General features: G+C 38.2%; 1 pseudogene; it reads right to left on the reverse strand.

The window, feature by feature from the left end:
• Positions 1 to 290: 290 nt before the first annotated feature.
• Positions 291 to 829, reverse strand: LOC145544405 (dihydrofolate reductase pseudogene; annotated as a pseudogene).
• Between the last annotated feature and the right edge of the window lie 19,113 nt (positions 830 to 19,942).

A 19,942-nucleotide genomic window follows, 5' to 3' on the forward strand; every position in this document is an offset into this window, starting at 1 on the left:
GTACAACACAGAGAACTCTACTCAGTGCTAACTGGGAAAGAAATTCAAAAAAGAGGGGATATGTGTATATATATAGCAGATTCACTTTGCTGTGCAGCAGAAACTAACACATTATGAAGCAAGTATACTCCAATAAAAATTAATAAAAAAAGATTAATGGGGAATAAGAATACATTGCTTAGAATAATCGATTTAAAGTCAACAAAAGTCTCTACAACAAAAAAATGCATAATTTTTTTATTTTTGGCAGAGCGAAGATGGATCAAAATAGATAAGAAAACACTTTCACTTTAATTACTTTTTTCTTATACTTCAAATTTGTACTTAATGACTTTCTCCTCCTGGACAGAAGGAACACCTGGAGATTCTGGGAGAAGTTTATAATTTTCCAAATCATTTTCTAGAAAAAATGTATCACTTTCAAATTCTTGCATTTTTGCCACAAATAATCTAAGATGGCCTGGCTTGTTCATGGCTTCCTTATATAGAACTGTTTCCTGCTATTCAAACCATGTCTAGTTTATTTGTTAATGCTGGTTGCATGATAAGTTCTAAGGCATCATGCAGACTTTTGGCAAGAAAATGAGCTCCCTATGGAGGTAACTTGAGTTCTCTATTGAGAATTATATTAATTCTGTCGTTTAAAGATTGATTCTTCTCTGGAATGTTGAATCATGTCTTCCTACCCATAATCACCAAATTCTGTTTATATTCTACTGAAGAGGAATGCTTGAATTCATACCTGAGCAAGAGCTAAGGCAGGTCCCCGTTCTTGCTGATGCCCCATGCTTTGGGACAGAGTGATGATGCAGTTTAGCAGACAAACCATCTTTATCTTTAAAATATGTTAACTTGTATGTAGAAAGCATTAAATCAATTAAAATGTCAGATTTTCTAAATCTGACTTTAAGCCATTAATCATTATTTTCTTTCCACTTAGTCTGAAATTTTAAAAATAATGAATCCTTAGATAAAAGCTATTGGTGTTTGCTACTTACAAAAAGTGTTGTTCAAATTTCCATCAAAAATTTTCTTTATCTTCTTGCCTACATATAAATAAATGTGTATGTGTGTGGGTATTTGAAGCTTAGAATGAATTCTTTTTGCTTTTTTTTATAATCTGGATTGCATTTGTATTTGCCTACACCAAATGATAGTCTGGGTAAATATGAAAAAGAGGTTGAATTAATGGAAAAAGCCTCTAAAATTCTTATTTTTAGGGGAAAAGGTGAACAAAATTCATACTACTAATACAGATGATTTAATAGTCTAATTTCAAACTAGATGATTCTTCTTACTAGTTGCATGTTAATTATAAAGTACTTAAAGTACTAAAAATTAATTTTTCCCTTTGAGACTTTTAAAGTTATCTCTGTCAATATTGAGATAACTTAAAAAGTCTCGAAGGAAAAAAGGCTCCAAGATCACTGCTGATGGTGACTGCAGCCATTAAATTAAAAGACACTTGCTCTTTGGAAGAAAATCTATGACAAACCTAGATAGTGTATTAAAAAGCAGAGACATTACTTTGTTGACAAAGGTCCATCTAGTCAAAGCTATGGTTTTTCCAGTAGTCATGTATGGATATGAGAGTTAGACCATAAAGAAAGCTTAGAGCTGAAGAACTGATGATTTTGAATTGTGGTGTTAGAGACAACTCTTGAGAGTCCCTTAGACTGAAAGATCAAACCAGTCAATCCTAAAGGAAATCAACCCTGAATATTCATTGGAAGTATTGATACTGAAGCTGAAGCTCCAATACTTTGGTATCTAAAGAGATTGGTATCTTAAAGAACTATGCTTGCTTTATTTTGGTCTAAGTTACTTAGAGCTTATTATTTTCTCATTTATAAGCTTATGAGGAATGCCCATCACATTGCTTGGCACATAGTAGACATTAAATAAATGCTTAACTCCTTTTTAAGAAGTGGATTAAAAGCATTGAGACACGAGTTTGCTTAATTAGAATGCATTTCAGAAGAGGAGAAAAATAAGCTAAGTTAGCAACTCTTTGGTTTGGCATTTTGAATGTTCTTGGAACCTTGGTATGGAGGCTTGGATTATTTTACTCATCCAAAAATCTAGGTAAGAAATGAAGCATCAAAGACCTAGATTAAAAGTGGACAATAAAAATAAATTGATACTTAATGGTATACAGAAATCATCTGAAGATGACCATGCATGCATGGCTACGTGTACTTAACAACATAGATTTTTACAAAAGTTTAAAAACTATTTCTTTATTTTTCTTACTGCAGATGATTGTGGCAATGAGCAACTATCATTTCCTTCTCCCCTTCTTTCAGCTCATATGGAAAAACAAATTACTTGGTATATAAATAGAGGTTATCAGCAGTAATGCTAATTGATGGTATAGCTGCCAAATACCAAGTTATATTCTGACAAAGAATATGACTAATGTTACTCAATAACATTTCATCAATCACAGGTCAGAAAATTACCAACAGTCAGTATTTTCTTTGGATCAGTAAAGCAACTTAAAAGTTGCAGTTAGTATAATTAAAGGCCAGTCACCAGATAAAAAGTCTTAGTTTGTAATTTTTTTTTTTTACTAAGAAAGGCTATGTATTAAGTGATGTTTGAATTCAATCCAAAGTATGGGGAAAAAACTCAACAATATGATTAAAAAACTTTCAATGAGTATTTAATGAGTACCTACCCAGCGCCCAAAAAGGACAATCTAGGAGAAACTGGTAGAGGATATAAAATCTGTATTCCCCATGAATTTACAGTATGATTGAGTAAAGAAAATGAACAGATTTAAAACAAAAAGCAGAAGCTCAATGGCTGAAAATGAAGTGTTATAGGATGTTTAAGGATAAGCAGAACTATGTGAGCTGGAATTATCAGAAAATAACATTGCATGGAAGGTAAATTTCAAGAAGATGTGCAAATGGAAGGCATTTCAGGGGTCCCTCTTGTCCTTAAAAGCTGAGTTCCTAAATGAGAATCTAAAAATGTAGTTAATGAAATACATAAAAAGGCAGTTATGTATCCAACAATGGTTTAAGACAAAAGTTTAATGCAGTGAAAAATTATTTAGGAAGTCACACACTTTGTGGCCATTAACTTACATGACAACTGATTTAATTGATAATTATGAAATTGTCAAAGCAAACTTGAGCAATAGGACTCAGAAGTAGGAATAAAGAGCCAAAGGTGGAGTCAAGTGTAAAATACAATGATAGATTTTGAAAGATACAGGAAAAGTATTCATTGTAGGTGCCAAGAGTGGTAAGTAATTAACAATATCAAGGCACCTTGAGCAAGATAGGAAATAATATTGGATCAGCAAACAGTAAGTCATTGGTATTATTTCACAAAAGGAAACAAAGGCCAGAATGAGTGAAATATGAAAAGAGAGTTTGCATATTATTTAGAACATTCTGGAAGCATTCGGATAGCAATCATCTTCTTTCAACAACAAAGATGACCACTGCAGATATCTTTGCTTTGGTGATCATTTTGGCATATCATAATAGAGAAAAAACTCTTAAGAGTCCTTTGGACAACAAGGAGATCAAGCCAGCCAATCCTAAAGGAAATCAACCCTGAATATTCACTGGAAGGACTAATACTTAAGCTGAAATTCCAATACTTTGGCAACCTGATGTGAAGAGCTGACTCATTGGAAAAGACTCTGATGCTGGGGAAGATTGAGGTCAGGAGGAGAAGGGGGCAACAGAGAATGAGATGGTTGGATGACATCACTGACTCAATGGACATGAGTTTGAGCAAACTCCAGGAGATGGTGAAGGACAGGGAAGCCTGGCATGCTATAGTACATGGGGTTGTAAAGAGTCGAACATGACTGAGAGATTGAACAACAATAGAGAAAAATATCTTCAAAAATAAAATTATGTTTCTTGCATGATAAAGTAGAGTGCTAAATGTGAACACCGTAAACTGTCCCTTCAGCAGTCTCTATGTAAATAGGATAACAATGCATATTCTAATGCTGTTCTTTCATACCATCAAGTAGTATGATGGAAGACTAATCCACTTTGTGAGAATAGAGCAGCTCATTAATGTCAAAAAGAACTTAGGATATCATAGGTTTGTCTTGCTCTGAAATCTATATAGGCAGCAAGCTATCATGCCTCCTTGCTAATCTCTGTTCAGTTTGTTCTTGGTGTTCATCACTAACTCAAATATACACACTTGAAAAGTTAGGAAAGAAATAGAAAAAAATATATAAGATTTAAAGGAACACTAAACCTACATAGAGCTATGTAATGGCCAAGAATAAATATTCGAATTGGAGTCAGTCTATCGTCTTCCTTCCAGGAAGCTAGTTACAACATCATCATGAGCATATCTCTGGAAACAGAGTGCCTGCATTTGCCACTTTAGTAAGTTGTGGGTCCTCAAGCTAAATTAATTACATAACTTTTTGTGCCTTGGTTTTCTCATCTTTAGACTATTAAAAGTACCTATCTCTTAGAGTTGTGAGGACTAACTGATTTACGTTTTCAGATAAGTTACGAGAGCAAACTGAAAGTTGAAAGTATTTGCCATTCTACTTATTTGTTTATTTTTATTGAGTGCAAGTTCCCAAATGATTTTGCAAAGTTGTAATTTTATTTCTGAGGGTTTTTGGTGCATAACTGTGTTAAATTTATTTCAGGCTGCTATGTGCTTGGTATGGCAACCCACTGCAGTATTCTTGCCTGGAGAATCCCATGGACAGAAGAGCCTGGCAGTTTACAGTCCATAGGGGCGCAAAGTGCTGGACATGAATGAAGTGACTTAGAACATGTGCTTGTTTTACATATTGATAGCTTTCAATGTTTGCATTACATGGCTGTGTTGTCTCACCTGAAACTAAGAACACGTGCATTACATCATCTATTCAAGGCTATGGTTTTTCCAGTAGTCATGAATGGATGTGAGAGTTGGACTGTGAAGAAAGCTGAGCACTGAAGAATTGATGCTTTTGAACTATGGTGTTGGAGAAGACTCTTGAGAGTCCCTTGGACTGCAAGGAGATCCAACCAGTCCATCCTAAAGGAGATCAGTCCTGAGTGTTCATTTGAAGGACTGATGTTGAAGCTGAAACTCCAATACTTTGGCCACCTCATGCGAAGAGTTGACTCATTGGAAAAGACCCTAATGCTGGGAAGGATTGAGGGCAGGAGGAGAAAGGGACGACAGAGGATGAGATGGGTGGCATCAACAACTCGATGGACATGGGTTTGGGTAAACTTCGGGAGTTGGTGATGGACAGGGAGGCCTGGCGTGCTGCAATTCATGGGGTCGCAAAGAGTTGAACACGACTGAGAGACTGAACTGAACTGAACTGAATAGCATACATCTTATTTGTAATATGTTTTAGATGCAAAAATTTGCAGTTTATTGCAATGTTCTCAAGCAAGGCAATGTAGAAGAAAAATACAGTTTCTAATGTAATATTCAGTGTTCATAAATATGCCAACTTGGAAATTACAACAAGTAATGTACAAAGTAAAGAAATCAGTAGACTTGGCACTAATTTTATTTCTCAAGGGTCTATCTTGTGTGGCAGGAAACCCACCTCTGTCCTGACAAGACAAGGTGGACTATGATGAAAAAATGACTTACCATTATCAATTAATGTTCCCTGGAGTCAGGAGTTCTCTGGTGTTCTGGTTTTGGACTTAAGCCTCCTGCCTCTGGTTTTCAGTCTTATTCTTACAGTAGCCTCAAGACTTCTCCATTTGTACAGCACCAATGATAAAACATCTAGGTTAATGATGAAAAGTTTCTCCACAGTGAGGGACACCTGGAGAGGTACACCGAGTTACATGGAGAAGAGAAGAGGAAGGAGGGAGATAGAGGTGACCAGGCGGAGAAGAGGGGGAATCAAAAGGGGAGAGAGCAAGCTAGCCAGTAATCACTTCCCTATGTGCTCTCCCCAGTCTGGACCCCTCAGAGATGTTCACGGAGTTACACAAAGAGAAGAGAAAAGGGGGGAAGGAGACAGAGGTGGCCAGGAGAAGAAAAGGGACAATCAAAAGGAGAGAGACAGATCTAGCCAGTAATCAGTTCCCTAAGTGTTCTCCATAGCCCGGAACACCCGAAGAGATTCACAGAGTTGAGTAGAGAAGAGAAGGGGGAGGGAGGAGATAGAGGCAACCTGGTGGAGAAAAAGAGTCAAAAGGGGGAGAGAGCAATCAAGCCAGTAATCTCACACCCAAGTAAAAATAGGTACTGAAGATTAGGTTCTTAAAGGTACAAAATTGATAACAAATACCAAAAAGCAAAGATTAAAAATCTAGAGTAGAGGTTAGATTCTCAAAAATACAATATTAAAAAAAAAACAAAACAAAGTCACAAAAATTATAAAATATATATATTAAGTTTGCTTTAAAAATAGGGTCTTTTTTCTTTTGCAAGGTAATAGTAGGTTATAAAAATGAAAATTAAAGGAGCAGTCGAGGACTTAAAAATAAAAAAAATTAAATTTAAAAACTGATAATAGTAAAAATATATCTGGGAATTTTTCTGGAGCTGTTGTGGACAGTGTGGGGTCAGTTCATTTTCTGATAGTTCCTTGATCCAGCTTATACTTCTCAAGATCTATAGGCCCCTTCCTATGTAGTTGGTGCTAACTATAGGGTTTTAATCTGTTGCACCTGTCACTTCCAAAGCTGTTCCCTCTGTTTATTTTAGTTTCTTCTGTTTGCTGGTCTCTTCAGTGTCTAATTTCCACCCTGACACAAGGGGGCGATGGTGGTCACTTTTTTAGTCTCACTTGTTCAGTTGTGCTGTGGGGAGGGAGAACATTGCAAACAAATATCACTGGCATGTGTGGGGAGTGCTTGCAGTGTATCAGCTGCACTGGGTTTGTCCTTGCTCACAGCATGTGTGCTTTCATGGTCTATACTTCTCAGGCTCTAGGTTGCTCTGCTGGGGACTGTCTGAGGTGCTCCCTGGGTTGCGTGCACTTCCCAGGTCTAAGTCACTCAGGTTCAGGTTCTCGGGTACTCCACAAAGGCACAGACTCAGTTGGGCCTGTGTTTTGTGCCCTTCCAAGGTCTGAGCAGCTCAGGTTACCATGTGCTTGGTGAGCGCAGTCACCCCCAAGTGGGGGGGTGCGTCTTATCACCTCCCCCATCCCAGCTGCTTGGTTTTCTGGGTGTACAATGGGCGTGCCTTCTCAGGTGTGCCATGTGTCTCTTCTGGGGAGCTGATCTCTGGCTGTGACCCTCCCTGCGTATGTCAACCATCCAGAATCCCAGGAAGACTTGGTTAGCTATGAAGCCTGCTTGCAGTTTGGTATAGGATGCCCTTCTGGGGCCACGATTGCCCCTTTCCAGCTCTGGCTGCCCCCGCCTGCCTGTCTCTGGTGGGGGATGGGCCAGTCCACAGCCAGCTAGCTCTGATCAGTCCTTTGTTCCATGAGTGGGCCTGGCAATGTCTTTGGTTAGGGCTTTTTGCAGGATAGTTCTCTCTCTCTCTTTGTTTTTTATATTTTCTTTCTCTCTCTCTGGCTATCCCACAGTCTGGGTTGCTATTTCTCGTTAGTTCCCTCAGATTGACCTCGGGGCATTCAGGCCCAGTCCTTACCCTAAGCAATGCAGCCCGCGCCTCCCTGTCCAGCCCCCGCTTACTAGTGTTGGATGCGAGCGGCTGGGCTGCTTCTCTGCTGGGAGTTGCCGTTAGGCATGGAATCTGTGGGTTTTAATTATTTATTTATTTATTTTTCCTCCCGGTTATGTTGCCCTCTGAGATTGCAAGACTCGCCACAGACCCATCGGTGAGAGTGTTTCCTGGTGTTCGGAAACTTCTCTCTTTTTTAAGACTCCCTTCCCGGATGGATCTCCATCCCTACCTCTTTTGCCTCTCTTTTTATCTTTTGTATTTTGTCCTACCTCCTTTTGAAGACAATGGGCTGCCTTTCTGGGTGCCTGATGTCCTCTGCCAGCATTCAGAAGTTGTTTTGTGGAATTTGCTCAGCATTCAAATGTTCTTTTGATGAACTTGTGGGGGAGAAAGTGGTCTCCCCATCCTATTCCTCTGCCATCTTAGAACCGCCGCCTCCAACTGGTTATTTAAAAGGCTTAGGAAATCAATATCTCAGGGAACATGTGAAATTCACTTGCAGTACTTAATTGTGGAGCCCAAGTCTTGTGCTGAAATAGGAAAATTGTGTAAAAGTTAACAAATAATGGTGAGGCTTCAAGAAGAGTGCAGACAGGCATACACATCACTGCCCCTGCTTATCCGTACATTTTCCCAACATTAAAATACTCAGTTTCTCTCTGAGGAACCCCTCAGCTGATAAGCTTTACCCCCATGCACACAGAATTTTCAATTAGCTTTTTAATGCCCCACACTAAAATGTTTTAAATGGTAAGACAATAATTTCCACACATTTGTGGAGAGATTTTCACGTGAAACACAAAGAGCAAAGCAAGGCTTTCTGAGAATATTAGAAAAAGTGAAATATTAAAGGAAACAGAAACACTGCAGGCAGTAAAAGAAAACAATTATATATAATACCCTCAGAAAAATAAGATAACACTGTAAACCTGAAAAAAGAGCATGATACTTAAAAAAAAGAACTTTAAGGGAGAAAAGGGATATGTGGAAACAAGCAAGAACCTTATTAAAACTATGAGAGCAGAAATGAGAGAACCACTTTGAAGCTAGATAAGGAGATAAAGAAACAAATGAATTCAGCCTATGAGAGGAGCCCTGGGAGATCTCAGGGAACCAGCTGTGTTTCAGGTCTAGAGGATAGAAGTGTGTTTGGAACTTCAGAAGAAATGCCGTCTCCCTCCCCTTGCTATCTCTGGGAATTGGTTCCAGAACCTCTTTTGCATACCAAAACCCACAGATGCTCAAGTTCTTTATATAAAATGGAATAGTATTTGCATACAATATTAATATATCCTCCCTTATACTTCAAATTGTCTCTAGATCATTTATAATGACTGATACAATGCAAATATTATGTAAATAGTTCTAAATATAATGTAAATGCTTTGTAAATAGTTGTTTGTGTGCTGCAAATTCAAGGGTTTTTTTTTTTGAAATTTCTGAAAAATTTTTTCAAATATTTTTGATCTGCCATAATAAGTCACAAGGGGATTTCCAGGTGGCTCAGTGGTAGAGTCCTCTTGCTAATGCAGGAGACACGGGTTTGATATCTGGATCAGGAAGATCCCTGGAGAAGAAAATGGCTACACACTCCAGTATTCTAGCCTGGGAAATCCATGGACAAAAGAGTCTGGCCGGCTACAGTCCATGGGGTTGCAAAAGAGTCCGACACAACTTAGTGACTAAACAACAACAACACAGTAAATTAACTAAAAAAAAAAAAAGCAAATATAAATGCATATGTATGGAAAGATCTCTGGCAGAATATATAAATATTTGTAATTAACAATGGCTAACTCTAGATGGTTGAATTTTTAGTGATCTAAAAAAGTAATTAATTGTATTTAAATTTTGCCTATAACTAATTTGTATTATGTGTCTAATTACCTGGAAGAAAATGTTGAAAGTCAAAGATACCCAGACAAGAGCTGACAAAATGAGTTTAAGCTCCAAGGCCCCTTGCTTGCTCCAGGTAGGCATTTTGTATTCATAAATACTGTTTTCTTTTGCTTAAATAACAGTTATCTCCACATATTGTATAAGCTTTAGGCCCTAAAAAACCTAAATCTGACCTTAGATGTAGGTTAAAACTCTAGTCCCACAGCTTACTAGTGTGTGATCATAGACAATTCACATTTTTTCAGCATAAAAGTTATATTTTATTGCCATGTTAAAAAATGTGTGAATTTGTCACTGACAGAGAAAGTGAGAACAAGGGTGGAGAGAGATAGAAGGCAAAATAAGGCAAAACCCTGTTCCATAGGCAACAGGGTTTAGTCAATGTGCTAACTCTTGCCAAAACTAAAAATGTAAACAAAACTTGAAAATACTGATATGAAACAGCATTAAAATAAAGTTATGTATAGTATAGTATCACATGTCTTTTATTAGGCAAAAATAAAATGTTTATAAAATAATGATAAGGGGTAAAATTCATATTTCATATATGATTGGCAATGGTTATCCCACAATTAGACAATTTTTTATAAAAGGAAAAATTAAAAATTAAGAAACTATGCAAAGTTTCCATATTTACACTTTTAAAGTAGTAAAAATTATAATGCAAATTAGGACATACAATAATGCTACAATGTTACACAAGGCAATGAAAATAAAAAGAGAACATAAAATTTCTCCTTTATAGAATGTGTATTTTGCATTTTCTGATGCAAATATAGTACAGTAGGGATTCAGTTCAGTTCAGCCACTCAGTCGTGTCTGACTCTTTGCGACCCCATGAACAGCAGCACGCCAGGCCTCCCTGTCCATCACTAACTCCTGGAGTCCACCCAAACCCATGTCCATTGAGTCGATGATGCCATCCAACCATCTCATCCTCTGTCGTCCCCTTCTTCTCCTGCCTTCAATCTTTCCCAGCATCAGAGTCTTTTCCAATGAGTCAGCTCTTCGCATCAGGTGGCCAAAGTATTGGAGTTTCAGCTTCAACATCAGTCCTTCCAATGAACACCCAGTACTGATCTCTTTTAGGATGGACTGGTTGGATCTCCTTGCAGTTCAAAGAGTCTTTTCCAACATCACAGTTCAAAAGCATCAGTTCTTCTTTGCTCAGCTTTCTTTATAGTCCAACTCTCACATCCATACATGACCACCGGAAAAACCATAGCCTTGACTAGATGGACCTTTGTTGGCAAAGTAATGTCTCTGTTTTTTAATATGCTATCTAGGTTGGTCATAACTTTCCTTCCAAGGAGTAAGCGTCTTTTCATTTCAGGGCTGCAACCACCATCTGCAGTGATTTTGGAGCCCCCCAAAATAAAGTCAGCCACTGTTTCCCCATCTATTTGCCATGAAGTGATGGGACCAGATGCCATAATCTTAGTTTTCTGAATGTTGAGCTTTAAGCCAACTTTTTCACTCTCCTCTTTCACTTTCAACAAGAGGCCCTTTAGTTCTTCTTCACTTTCTGCCATAAAGGTGGTGTCATCTGCATATCTGAGATTATTGAAAATTCTCCTGGCAATCTTGATTCCAGCTTGTGCTTCCTCCAGCCCAGCGTTTCTCATGATGTATTCTGCATATAAGTTAAATAAGCAGAGTGACAATATACAGCCTTGATGTACTCCTTTCCGTATTTGGAACCAGTCTTTTGTTCCATGTGTAGTTCTAACTTGCTTCCTGACCTGCATGCAGGTTTCTCAAGAGGCAGGTCAGGTGGTCTGGTATTCCCATCTCTTGAAGAATTTTCCATGGTTTATCGTGATCCACACATTCAAAGGCTTTGGCACAGTCAACAAAGCAGAAATAGATATTTTTCTGGAACTCTCTAGCTTTTTCAACGATCCAGCCGATGTTGGCAATTTGATCTCTGGTTCCTCTGTCTTTTCTAAAATCAGCTTGAACATCTGGAAGTTCACAGCTCACATATTGCTGAAGCCTGGCTTGGAAAATTTTAAGAATTACTTTATTAGCATGTGAGATGAGTGCAATTGTGTGATAGTTTGAGCATTCTTTGGCATTGCCTTTCTTTGGGATTGGAATGAAAACTGACCTTTTCCAGTCCTGTTGCCACTGCTGAGTTTTCCAAGTTTTCTGGCATATTGAGTGCAGCACTTTTACAGCATCATCTTTCAGGATAATAGAGATGACTACACTATTAATACCAGTTTGTTTCCATGCTTTTATATTGTCCATTTATCACAGATTTGCAAGTATAATGCTGTTAAAAAGAATGGTGCTCTACCGAAAGTAATATATAAGGCAGAAAGTGTGGGCAATAGGGATATAAAGAATAGAAATGAGAGATAAGGTGCTGATTTGGGCAGAGTAGTTTTGGTATATCATACAATATTTATGAATTTTTTAAGCCCAAATCATTTTCTACATGCCAACTAAAATTTGTCACTTGCCATCTGCCTCTGCAAGTATTAGATCAATAGCCATAGTAGTTGCTAACCTTTAATGCACCCTGAGTTCAGGGAGGAGATCAGGAATGAGTATCTGTGTTTTTGGAAAAACTGACAAAACAGGCTTTCCAATAGACATTTTTGTGAAACTTTATGAACTCAATTTCTTATTTCTCCTCATATCTAAAAAAGCACTGAAATCATTGACAGAGAATATTCTCCTTGTGACTAGCAGCAACCTTCTGCCAAAATATGTTCTTGATTGCATGTATCCCTCTTCACTAATACCACATCTATACTGACTTCTGCCTCCACCTCTACAGAGCAGCTCTCAGAGCACCTTGAGAGACTGTTTCCTAGGCTATAGTTCTCATTTGACCTCAAATAAAATGTAACTCACCACTCTCACGTTGTGATTTTTGGTTTTCAATTGACATATGCATTCTGTGATTTCATATCAATGCCTTTTTTTCAAGTTTGGCAAACATCAGGGAAAATTTAGTTAGTTCCATATACCTCACATATCGAAATATAAGATGTCAATATACCAGCTACTTCTTAATGTTGTATCTGATGACATGTTTATTTCAAGGATAAATTTGTGTGTGTGTGTGTGTGTGTGTGTGTGTGTATCTTTAATATATATCTGGAGAAGAGAAATATATATCAATAGATATAAGTAAATGCACATGCATTCTCTTCATTGCACAAAACACTTGAGCTTTATGGGTTAGGAACAGGAGCACTCAGGATAGGGGGAAGTACTTTTACCTTGGGCATTGTCACTACTATAACTTAGGCAAATTCTTTATGATTTCCTTATTTGGAAAAGGAAAATGCTATCATTTCTATCTCAGAGTCACTGTAATGATTAGTTTTCATACTAGAAAAAGAATGTCTTTTACTGGATCTGGGAAATAATAGAGACTATACATATTAATTCTTTTCTTTTTAGCATCTTTTGAAGTAATAAAATTCTAAGAGGAGTTGTGTGTTTCTTATCATCCTAGAGCCAGACTTAAATCAATGCTGAATGTGAAATAAATGTTTTACCTTGGAACTTCCAGAAGCCTTTAGTGTAGCTACTCAGGTTTCATGTTTTGTTTGTGGTTTTCTCATAATTATTTATATTTTGCTTCTTGTTTTAACAATGTGTATTTCGCTTTAGCTATGAAGGAGAAAGATCTAGTCATCTCTGAAAACCTTGCTGTTGGTTTCCTAAGGCAGCCATAAACAAGTACCACTAACTGGGTGGCTTAAGATGATAGAAATGTATTGTATGTGCCTGTGCCAAAACTTATCTTTTCATATAAAGTAACAAGTCATTGGACTTAGAACTCAGCCTGATTCAGGATGACCTCTTCTTAACTTGAGTATAGCTGCAAAGGCCCCATGTAGACAAATAAGGTCACATTCATAGGTACCTTGTGTTAAGACTTCAGCATACCTTTGTTGTTGCTGTTTAGTCGCCCAGTCATGTCTGACTCTTTGCAATCCCATGGACTGCAGCACACAAGACCTCCCTGTCCCTCACCATCTCCGGGAGTTTGCCCAAGTTCCTGTTCATTGCATCAGTGATGCTGTCCAGTCATCTCATCCTCTGACGCCTTCTTCTCCTTCTGCCCTCAATCTTTTCCAGCATCAGGGACTTTTCCAATGAGTTGTCTGTTTGTGTCAGATGTTTCAGCTTCAGCATCGATCCTTCCAGTGAATATTCAGGGTTTATCTCCCTTAAAATTGACTGTTTTGATCTCCTTGTTGTCCAAAGGACTTTCAGGAGTCTTCTCCAGCACCACAGTTCAAAGGCATTCTTTGGCATTCTGTTTTCTTTACGGTCCAGCTCTCACAACCCTACGTAACCACTGGGAAGACCATAGCCTTGACTATATAGACCTTTGTTGGCAGGGTAATGTTTCTGGTTTTCAACACACTGTCTAGGTTTGTCATTGCTTTCCTGTCAAGAAGCAATTGTCTTCTGATTTCATGGCTGCAATCACTGCCCACAGTGATTTTGGAGCCCAAGAAGAGGAAATCTGTCATTCCTTCCACCCTTTCCTCTTCTGTTTGCCATGCAGTAATGGGGCCGAATGACATGATCTTAGTTTTTTTTTTTTGGTCTTAAGCCAGATCTTTTACTCTCCTCCTTCACCTTCATCAAGAGGCTCTTTAGTTCCTCTTCATTTTCTGCCATTAGAGTGGTATCATCCGCATATCTGAGGTTGTTGATGTTTCTCCCACCTATCTTGATTCCAGCTTTTAACTCATTAAGCCCAGCATTTCTCATGATGTGTTCAGCGTACAGGTGAAACAAACAGGGTGACAGCAGACAGCTCTGTCCATACTCCTTTCTCAATCCTGAACTAATCAGTTGTTCCAAACAGGGTTCTAGCTCTTGCTTCTTGACATGCATATGGGTTTTTCAGGAGACAGGAAGATGGTCTTGTATTCCCATCTCTCTAAGAGCTTTCCACAGTTTGTCATGATCCACACAGTCAAAGGCTTTAGCATAGTCGATGTAACAGAGATAGATGCTTTTCTGAAATTTCCTTGACTTCTCTATGATCCAGCCAATGCTGGCAATTTGATCTCTAGTTCCTCTTCTTCTTCTAAACCCAGCTTGGACATCTGGAAGTTCTTGGTTCTCATAATGCTGAAGCCTACCATGCAAGATTTTAAACATGACCTTACTAGCATGGGAGAGAAGTGCAATTGTCTGAAGTTTTTAGCACATTCTTTGGTACTAGCCTTCTTGGGAGTTGGGATGAGGATTGAACTTTTCCACTCCTGTGGCCACTTTTGGGTCTTCCAAATTTGCTGACATAAAGAGTCCAAAACCTTGATGGCATCATCCTTTAGGGATTTAAATAGTTCTGCTGGAATTTCACTGCATCCATTAGCTTTATTAACATCAGTGCTACTTAAGGATCACTTGCCTTCACACTCCAGAATGTCTGGCTCTGGATGACTAACCACATCATCGTAGTAATCCAGTTCAATAAGATGTTTTTTTGTACAGGTCTTCCATGTATCCTTTCCATCTCTTCTTGATCTCTTCAGCACCTATTAGGTCTCTACCATTTTTATCCTTTATTGCGCCCATCTTTGGGCAAAGTGCTCCCTTGATGCTTCCAATTATCCTGAAGAGATTGCTAGTCTTTCCCCTTTTGTTGTTTTCTTCTATTATTAAGCATTGTTCATTGAATATCTTCTTGTCTCTTCTAGCTATTTTTTGGAACTCTGCATTTAATTGGATGTACCTCTCCCTCTCCCCTTTGCTTTTTGCTTCTGTTCGTTCTTCTGCTATTTGTAAAGCCTCCTCAGCTAACCATTTCCCTTCTTTCTTTCCTTTTTGTTTGGTAAGGTTTTGTTCATTGCCTCCTATACTCTATTACAGACCTCTGTCCATAGTTCTTCAGGCACACTGTTAGCTAGATCTAGCTCCTTAAATCTATTCATTATCTCTATTGCAAATTGTTACAGGATTTGATTTATGTTATACCCATTTTTCCCAGTTTTCTTTAGTTTAAGTCTGAATTTTGCTATGAGAAGCATACCTTTACAGGTAACCAATTTTACCCACATCTTATACCAAGCATACTAACCACACTGAGATGCAATCAACTTCAAGCTCCTTATTTTACTTTAATTGATATGTTTTTCTAACTTCCAGCAAAGAAAGGAAAAGAAAAGGTTTTGTGAAGCTTCAACAGAAATTTAATAAACCAAACACCATTGTCATCTGAATGTGAGTTTTAAAGGAGGTTTCTGTTTTCCTTATACTGAATATTACCTAATTTTCATGAGTATCTTTTTGATCTTGCCAATTAATTTATGCAAATTTAACAATTTATGAACACGTATCAAAAGATCAATCTTGGCTTCTCCTCACTTTACAGAAAAGAAATATGGAGAAAACATTTAGCACATTTTAGAGAACACTAAATTATAAATCTACTTATTTACTCATGATGAAAAGTAAGCTAGCTGCTAAGGCCAGAATATAAGGTTTACTTTGGAAACTTCCACTAATGTCTTTTTATCTGAAAACCCAATTCATGAGTCATGCTAGTATTCCTTTGAGGCAGAATGAAAATGTTTACTACAGCTATAAGTGGTTCAGGCCAAAAAGACGTGTATACCACAAAATAAACTCAAGGGTCCCTAATAAAAATCTCTTTGTGTAATAGATCTTAAAACTTCAAATGCTTCCTATTTTGAATGTTACCCAGAAGATTGTCCCTTACTAATCCAAAAAAATTAGTCTCAAATTAGCTAACTCATTTCTTTTTGTATCTGTTTTATTCTTTAGTTCCTCAAAGAAAGAAATATACCTATGCGTACATTCTTCCTGATTTTTTTAAAATTCTGTATCAAACAACATCTAATTTTGTGCTTCAAGAAGACCTAGCATTTTTGATTCTTATATGTCAAAATACTAAATATCTAATTATCAAATTGAGACGTTTCAGTATTGATATATTTAGTTACTCTTTCCTGAGTGTTCACATTAAATATTTCTATATCTCATAATATTGTTCTTAAAGCTTGCTCTCAACCCTCATTTTGCTTTGAATTCTAGGCAAAAGTTAGGATTTCCACAAGAATATTTTAAGTTCCTTAAACAGGCATTGTGACCTATTTTACTCTGTGTCAATAGACTGGCACATAGTAGATGGCTGGTAAATGTGTTTTTTTGACTGAAGGAATGACACTGCTATGGTAATAATAGAATAATTGCCTGTAGCTACAAAACACCCTCGTAATTCTTTGAGTTTAGAGATGGGGTGTGCAGAGCGTATCTTCTTATGCATCTACATACTTGTTCAGAAATGCCTTTGGCATGACTTTTAAACTCAGAGGCATCTAGAATGGTTCATATTTTAAATAAAATATATTTCTGTTTCAATCAGGATCCAGGCAGGAGACGAATGGTGCACTCAAATGAGATGACTGGAGAGAGTTTAAGGAAGATAACATTTAGAAAGGCTTGGGCAGAGGTAAGAGAATGAAACAAGGTTTTGTGGCTGAGGCTGGGGAGAGGGCAGGTGTCACCTCTGGGCCTCAACAGGCAAAAGAAGGAGTAGTGGTAGAAACCTGAGGAAGCTTCCCAGGAAGGAACACTTATGATCTGAGTCCACAGTGGGGGAGTCAGAGAGCCTGGCGAATAAACACCCACCTTCCCACTCCTCTACTTCTGGATCTCTTGCTGGGAACTTTACAAGCCAGACCTAGCTGGAAGCCAGAGGACATGCAGTCTATAGATGATCACAAAATACAGTGGAAAGGGGAAAAAAAGGCAAATATGAAGGGACAGATTGTCAATACATAGTAGAGTGTATTTCTTACTTTCTTTCTTTCTTTCTTTTTTTTTTTTTTTGATGTATAGCCTAAGCAAAAGGATGTCAAGGAAAACGTTTTAGACATCTCTAGAAGATATTTTTTTTTAGTGAACATAGTAAAGGTCTAGAATTTAAGCTAGGGGAAACTTAGGTATTTTCTAGGCCAGAACATATAAAATTAGTATTTTCAAGAATTGATTCATTCAATGTTTATGTAGAGTGTGTTTGGCCTTGAAGTACAAAATGGAGCAGGGCAAAGGTTAAAAGAGCTTTGCAGAGAAGGCAATGGCACCCCACTCCAGTACTCTTGCCTGGAAAATCCCATGGACAGAGGAGCCTGGTAGGCTATAGTCCATGGGGTCGCTAAGAGTCGGACACGACTGAGCGACTTCACTTTCACTTTTCCCTTTCATGCACTGGAGAAGGAAATGGCAATCCACTCCAGTATTCTTTCCTGGAGAATCCCAGGGACGGCGGAGCCTGGTGGGTTGCCGTCTATGGGGTTGCACAGAGTCGGACACGACTGAAGCGACTTAGTAGCAGCAGGAGCCGCAGCAGCCAAGAGAATGTGCTGGTCATAGCAAACACTGTTTTCCAACAACACAAGAGACAACTCCACACATGGACATCACCAGATGGTCAATATTGTAATCAGATTGATTATATTCTTTTTAGCCAAAGATGGATAAGCTCTATACAGTCAGCAAAAACAAGACCAGGACCTGACTCTGGCTCCAATCATGAACTCCTTATGGCAAAATTCAGACTTAAGTTGAAGAAAGTAGGGAAAACCACTAGACCATTCAGGTATGACCTAAATCAAATCCCTTATGATTATACAGTGGAACTGACAAATATTCAATGGATTAGATCTGACAGAGTGCCTGTAAAACCATGAATGGAAGTTCATAACATTGTACAGGAGGTGGTGATCAAAACAATGTCCAATAAAAATAAATGCAAAAAGGCAAAATGGTTGTCTGAGGAGGCCTTACGAATAGCTGAGAAAAGAAGAGAAGCGAAAGGCAAGAGAAAAAGAAAGATATATCCATTTGAATGCAGAGTTCCAGAGAATAGCAAGGAGAGAGACAAGATAGCCTTTTTAAGTGAACAATGCAAAAAAAAAGAGGGAAAGCAATAGGATGGGAAAGACTAGAGATTTCTTTAAGAAAATTAGAGATACCAAGGGAACATTTCATGCAAAGATAGGCACAATAAAGGACAGAAACAGTATGGACCTAACAAGCAGAAAATATTAAGAAGAGGTAGCAAGAATACACAGAAGAACTGCACAAAACAGATGTTAATACCCAGATAACCACGATGGTGTGATCACTCACCTAGAGTCAGACATCCAGGAGTGCAAAGTCAAGTGGGCCTTAGGAACCATCACCACAAACAAACTAGTGGAGATGATGGAATTCCAGCTGAGCTATTTCAAATCCTAATAGATGATGCTGTGAAAGTGCTGCACTCAATGCCAGCGAATTTGGAAAACTCAGCAACGGTCACAGGACTGAAAAAGGTCAGTTTTCATTCCAATCTCAAAGAAAGGCAATGCCAAAGTATGTTCAAAATATGGCACAATGGCATTCATTTCACATGCTAGCAAGGTAATGTTCAAAATCCTTCAAGCTAGGCTTCAACAGTATTTGAACCAAGATCTTCCAAATGTACAAACTGGATTTAGAAAAGACAGAGGAAACAGAGATCAAATTGCAAACATCTGTTGGATCATGGAAAAAGATAGAGAAGCCAGAAAAACATCTGCTTTATTGACTATTCCAAAACCTTTGACTGTGTGGATCACAACAAACTGTGGAAAATTCTGAAGGAGATGGGAATACCAGACCACCTGACCTGCCTACTGAGAAACCTACATACAGGTCAAAAAGCAACAGTTAGAAATTGGTGTAGAACTACGGACTGGTTCCAAATTGGGAAAGGACTACAACAAGGCTGATGTTGTCACCCTGCTTATTTAACTTCTATGCAGAGTACATCATGAGAAACACTGGGCTGGAAGAAGCACAAGCTGTAACCAAGATTGCGGGGAGAAATACTAGTAATCTCAGATATGCAGATGATACCGCCATTATGGCAGAAAGTGAAGAGGAATTAAAGAGCCTCCTGATGAAGGTGAAAGAGGAGAGTGAAACAGCTGACTTAAAACTCAACGTTCAAAAAACTGAGATCATGACATCCAGTCCCATCACTTCGTGGCAAAAAGATGAGGAAACAATGGAAACAGCGACAGACTATTCTCTTGGGCTCCAAAATCACTGCAGATGTGACTGCAGCCATGAAATTAAAAGATACTTGCTCCTTAGAAGAAAAGGAATGACAAGCCAGCAGTGTATTGAAAACCAGAGACATCACTTTGCCTACAAAGGCCTGCATTGTCAAAGCTATTGTTTTTCCAGTAGTCATGTATGGACATGAGAGCTAGACAATACAAAAGGCTGAGCACTAAAGAACTGATGTCTTTGAACTGTGATGCTTGAGACGACTCTTGAGAGCCCCTTTGACTGTAAGGAGATCAAGCCAGTCAATCCTAAAGGAAATCAATCCCGACTATTCATTGGAAGGACTGGTGCTTAAGCTGAAACTACGCTACTTTTGCCACCTAATGCA

Source organism: Giraffa tippelskirchi, chromosome 4, assembly GCF_054371585.1.
Source record: "Giraffa tippelskirchi isolate mGirTip1 chromosome 4, T2T-mGirTip1v1.2.pri, whole genome shotgun sequence".
NCBI lineage: Eukaryota > Metazoa > Chordata > Mammalia > Artiodactyla > Giraffidae > Giraffa > Giraffa tippelskirchi.